Genomic DNA, 6374 nt, shown 5'->3' with positions numbered 1-6374 from the left:
GAAAAACAAGATCAAGCCTATCCTCAATGAACAAAGGGAGCGTCAACACCAGGCACTACTGGGACAAGAACTTCCAAACCTCAAAGAAATACGAAAGCCTATGCTTACCTAGGCCGCAACAGATCCTTATCCTTTCCCTCTCGCTTTAGCTCTCCTTTGCTTCCTCCTTCTGGAGAGCCAAGGAACGTACTCAATCTGATTCATGAAACTGGGGGCTGCGGGGCCTACTTTCCCTTTTGAGAAGTTATACCTCCCAGTTTTGAATGAGAAATGCTCTGAACTTCAAACCTACTATTTAGAAGACGTAGAAGGAGCGGAGCCAAGTTCGAACTAATAGGAGGAATTTTCAAGGCAAGGGAAGAATTGCAAATCAAGGGTCCGGACTAGCTTAAGTCTACTAGTAATCCTGAACTTTCTTTTATGTTCCTGCTTGAATTTATTCCACTCAATCTTTCTGGGAATCTGAATGGCTGCCCCAGCCCTTGAAAGTCAAGCCTCCTTGATCGACCTATGTTCTACCTTCATTCTCGTCTTTATTCATTGGGTTGAGAAAGCACGCAAAATCCTCCATTTTCACATCCAAAGTAGTAGGCGCAGTCAGATCTTGAATCAGACCCCGATCTGAAAAGAGGTCCGTCACGGAGGGATGACAAGATGTGGATAGGTTGCCCAACCCATGGGCGCTCGGGATGGCCCACTACGCGGTAGAAAGAACGAAAGTCGAGCAGGAAATCCGGCAGTTGGAGGTCTACGACCGATAGCAATAGGATGAGTAGGGTCTTTCTTTCCTTATTCTGAATTCCATTACTTCATAACTGCTGTTGAGTCAGCAAGGGCACATCTATGAACCTCCGTCCCAGTAGAAAGAGACCGATCGGGACCCCTCCCCTATCTTTTTATGGTCTTCTAATATAATTCCACTGAAATTCAGAAAACCTGACTGAATTTCTTTCCTGTCCAGCGAGAAAAGGGGCAATAGCCTGATTATCCAGGTTCAAGGTGAACATAGGGAATGAGTACGGCTGCTTCCTCTTCCTATACCGAGTCAACTCAGCTGCAAGACTCCACTCCTATATAGTTCATCCTCTTCCATTGGGCGAGCTACTTTGATTTCATTCTTGGACTTCCTCGTCAGACCTCTACTCTAGGCTTGATCTTTCTGACTTGATAGTTGATTCAGTTCTCAAATAGGGATTGGAAGTTTAGAGAGTGAAAGGATCAATGAAATATGATTGATGCCATTTCATTTCTTTCTTTTAGTGGACGAATATGGAAACTCTCTCCTTTCAGTCGAGCCTTGATTTTTGCTTGCTACGTAGTTGAATTTCTACCATATTTGAGTAGGTTTGTTTGGAAGCTTGCTTTTCTTGTTCTTAGTAGGTTGGTTTGGAGGGAGCGGAGCCCATAAGAAGGGGAGGACTTTTCTTCCTTATAACTATCAAGCCTAGGGGGAATCAGTCGAGACTGGAGAGGAAGGAAGCCCAGAGTAGAGTGATTTTGGGAAAGCTCTGATTCTTCTCAATCTCATACAAAAATCTGAGAATAGATAGAGGTACGGAAGGAAAGCTACTTTCCCTAGTTTAGAGTACTCGTCTCAGTACTTAAAGGAAGAAGGGCGAAGAACTACCCGTATCGGAGTCCAAGATTCAATCAAAGGAAAGCACTCTCTCCACCCCACCTCTTTCCCTTTCATCAGACTCAGTCCCCGTCCTTGCATAGGAAGCGAAGGCGCGAAGGGGTCAAAGAATGATCGAGGAGTGCAAAAGGAGACGGAGGTTACGAAGTTGAGAGGAGTTAAGCTCGACCTACGGGAAGAGGAAGATTTGTCGCAGTTCTTCTTGTTATCGATCGGTCTTCCCACGGAGCGGTTGATCAGTTTCATGATCCGGTAAATAAGAAAGCAATACGGGTATGGTATGTCCGCGGAAAGGGGGGCATGGCATGATCGGGCCCCCCACGGAGCGGGATCGCGCATCCATCTCTCCATTCAAAGAAGAAAGACGCGGGCAGCGACCCAAGCCGACCTCGTTTACGCGGAAGTTTCCCACCCTAGATCTTGAAAAAGAGAAAAGGAATCAAGACCGGCAGAGGGTCAAAGAATATTGACAGGACCACCAGTTCCGGAAAAGAGGAAGTTTCAGTTCTTCTTTCTGCATAAGTTGAAGAAGCTAGGAGAGGTTCATTCTGTTGCAGATCATTTAGTAGGTCAACTTGCACGACTGATCAGTCGCTTCGCTTCGCGCCTTACGGAGCCTTGTTCATCGCTCTTCGTTATTAGCTTCATTCAAAGGCTAAAATACTCCGCCTACTTATGATAGTCGGACCTCTGAATTCCACTAACCCTATGACTATAAGTTGGGATTGGCTCAGGGGGCGCGGGAAAGGCTTTTTTCTCTATGAACTTGGATTTATCCCCACTCGTTCCCGAACTTCAATCCGTACGTGATCGTACTTATGAAACTGAGGCCTCGTCATCGGATCCAAGATGTATTCTTTCAACTTAGAATACGAAAGACAGATCCCACCCGATCGATCCCCAACAGAGAACATAGAAGAAAGAAAGCCTAGGTCCCAAGTCAGTCTTCCTCCAACAAAGCTGGCTGCTGAAACTGGGACATCTGACTATGAACATTCCCTTCCAGGCGGGTTGTCGAGCTTACCATTTGGGCGAGTGGTCTAGGATTTCTTCCTAAACTTTCTGACTTGAATGCGAGGCAAATCCGGGGGTTCTTCGACCTTCAATCTTCCTGAAAAAGGGAGAGAACTAAAGTAGAGAAAAGAGCTTTAGAAAGGACTTATATCAGATTATATCTGAGAAGAAAGTCAGAAAAGGAAGTATATTAAGCTACGTAGGACGCATCAAAATGCAATTCCTGACTGAACTTTCTCCTCCCTACATCTCCCCTAGGGCTCAAAGTCATAAATGGCCGATTTGACGTTCAAAGACTTCATCAACCCAAAGAAACCCCCTTGCACATGGAAACTCCGGATCTAAGGAGGCTAAAGTAGCTTTTTAAAGTATAATGGAAGAAAGTGAAAGATAAAGGGGGCTCAAAGAATATTGAGAAAGCCTATGATTATTTGCACTTTCGCAGTTTCGCGCTGAAACTGATTAAGAGATCAATGAACAAGGGCACTTTCATATCTGAATATCTTCTGATTTCATTCGCGCTGAGCAGGTTAATATGTCCTTATCAATGAGACCACAGAAGGTGAATATGGATTTCAGAGTCAAGAAAGAGGAAATGAAACTACGTAGAACCAAAAACAAGGGTTTTGAATATGGATAGTCCTTCGGACGGAGGAGGACTTGTTCATTCAGGGTTCAAAGAAGATTGAAGAATAAAGGCGGAGTAGGAGTTGGAGAAGGGACTGAATTTTGAATTTGAGATGAACAAGGCGGAGTAGGCGAAATCTAATATGAGAGTTCAATGAGACAAATCTTCGTTGAATAACACAAATCTTCGTTGAATGAGGGGGCAAAGAATTTGCGGGAGTTGAATGGAATATTAGTTCACTGGAAATTAGAAAGGGAGCAAAGGCACTTCCCAAACCCCGTGGACGACGTACCATAAGACTTTCTCTTTCTTACTCTTACGGGTGGCACTCAGAAAAGAAAGCGGGGTGCCGCCCTAATTCAAGAATGTGAGGGTACCGACGCCGGACGGGCAGACCCACTATTAAATAAAGAAAGGAATGGAGGGAAGACAAGAACCAAAAAGAGGAGGAAGGGGCAGCCCCCCTCCCGAGCGTCATCGATAGAGAACTCCCTGGCATGAAGGCATAGGAAGATTGACTCAGGATCCAGATGGCCATAAGAAGAAGATAATCTATTGAATAGGATCAAGGAAGAAGAGATAGGATTACCTCACTCTATCCGAAGGACTAGGCCTCTATAACCTCTGGGTCTTTTCCTTTCTAGCCCCCCAACCTCAACCGCGGAGTGGGTAAAGAAGGGGGGGAAATCGATGCCCGCCAGGTCAACCCTATTCCTCGGAGGGGTTGTTGGCATCTTCCTACCCACCAAGCCTAATGAGCTGGACTGACTGGCTCGAGAAACTTCTAAAGGTCCGTGTCTATTAACCCAAGAGGGAAGGAGCAAGCCATTCCTAAGCGGTCCGTGGTAGTTTCATTCTTAAGAAAGAAAGGACTAAACTCGATCCACCCTCTACAGATCAAGGGAATAGCAGGTCCACTAAACCTCCCTATCCTAAGAAAAGGGAAAGAATGGACGGCCGCCCACACCTCATTGGTATGCCAGGAATCATCTCCAGCACCTCACCTCTCCAAAGGACAATGAAAGAAGATCGACCTATCGTCCTTCTACTTCCCTCAATTCCAGTCCAGCCGGATGTGACTTTCAATCTTCCTGAATTAGTACCTAGATTCATTCTTAGAGCAGGGAAGTGAACAACTCTGGATCCCAAGACTTTCATCACGGAGGACCACATATTCCTTTGATTTCGCTTTTCCTCAACCTCAAAACCGAATTTCAAGTCAGTCCATTTGATGCGATTTCTCGAGGAAAAGTCCAAATGGTATGCGAATTTGACTAAAGTTCAGTCTTCAATCTCTATTGTTTATCACTGGCTAGTCGACCAAAATCCGACTAAGCAATAGGCTAGGCTATCGCAAGATCTTGTCCCGTCACACGCCCGAACCGAATCCAGGTTCAGGCCCCTGACACCGTCACGCGATTTATAAGACTGGTCAGGCAGGATGCTATTAGGCCGATGTGGTAAACCATTTACAAGCATTTGGCAACTTGTCCATCCCCATCCCAAGCTCTAGGGATAGAGTCAGAGATCGAAGACCTGTACGGGACGCTCTTTTTTTTTTGCCCCGTCCTGTCCTTGGGAGATGAAGGTCTTACCCAAGCCATAAAGAATGAATAAGCTGCGAATGAAATAATATTCTCTCCTTTCAGAAAAATGGATAGGACTGAGGCTCAAAGAATGATCGAAGGAGTTCTTATTACTCTGAAACTTAGAGAGCGAGCATGAATTGCTCGTAAAGAGGCCTCATCTGCATCGACAGCAAGCCTTTGCGAAGGAAAGAACTGGCCCGCCATCCCATACCTATTCGCCACTAAAACCACTAAGTCAAAGACCTATGAAATACCTATGAGAAGCCCTATACATACGATCAAAGAGAATAGCAGTGAAAAGGAATCAGGACTAGGTAATCTTCTGATTAACGGGAATGCGCAACCCTACCAAGAACTCCAACTCTCACTGCAAGAAGGCAGAAGCCTCAGAATCTAGTAATGATCCTTCCTTCTGATGAAGAATGAGCTTCAGATAGTACTGAGGATTCATCTGAAGAAAGTCAATTCTCGTGGCAAGTGACAGAAGTTCTTTCCAGTGGGCGTGTTAGTGAAATGAGATCGAAGAATGGAACTCCAGAAATATTGGAGTTGCACTAGTGGCTAGAGGGGGGGGAAAACCGCTCTACTAAGCAGGAAAGGTCGGAACTGGTGACTTTTCCTAAGTAGAAGTGAGAGTGAAAGAATGAGAGAAAAAGAGCTAACTAGACCAAGGTATGCACCCAGGGAATCGACCACTTCCACTCTCTGAAAAATCTGTAAAAAGGAAGATAGGCTTTCTTGTCTTGTAAGGCGAGTTCAGGGTAAGATCATTATCATATCTCGTTATTCCGGTATTTGTTCAGTGAATCAACTCAATTTCATCTTTTGCACTTAGATATTATCTCACTCCTTTTGCATCAAAATAGATCAATTCACGAGTCAATGAACAAGGGCTCTGAGGCTACGTCGGTCTTGGACTTGAAACCTACTTCAATGAAGAAGGTTCAAAGAATATTTCATGATTATGGGACTTGTGAGAATTCCACTTAATCCTAGGCCTTTCTCAATATTCAAAGAGCCTCTCTAGTAAAGCTTTTTTTTGTTCCCTATCAAGAGAAAACAAGAAAAATCAGAGTGACTAGAGCTACTGCATTCTCTACCTTCAAGAGTCCTTACAAGATCCAGTCCTCCGGACTATCCATTAGAAGGGCTGACTTTGCACCTCTGGGAATATTGAACTAGAAAAGACTGCAAAGAATAAGTTCAGAGTGAAGTTAGAATCTCTACTTATGGATGCTCTTTGATCATAGTGGGCGGCTAATTAATGAATTTCATAAGTTCAGTTCTCAAATTCTCAATATGGCTATTTTTTGGTCCGAAGAAAAAGAAAGCGGAAAATTTCTCCGCAATATTCTTTGCGCCTCCAAAATCCCATTATTAAGCTACGAAGGCCAGACAGGTCCGAAGGCTGGTTAATATGGATAGTCCTTCGGTCTTAAGACTCCTTCAAATTTCAGGCAAAGAATATTGCGTTGGAAAAAAATAGAAGGTGCAAAGAATATTGCGA

The sequence above is a fragment of the Cucumis melo genome, chromosome 7 (genome assembly GCF_025177605.1).
Source record: "Cucumis melo cultivar AY chromosome 7, USDA_Cmelo_AY_1.0, whole genome shotgun sequence".
NCBI classification, from domain to species: domain Eukaryota; kingdom Viridiplantae; phylum Streptophyta; class Magnoliopsida; order Cucurbitales; family Cucurbitaceae; genus Cucumis; species Cucumis melo.
The sequence above is the reverse complement of the archived record's forward strand: the minus strand, read 5'-3'. Positions refer to the sequence as shown.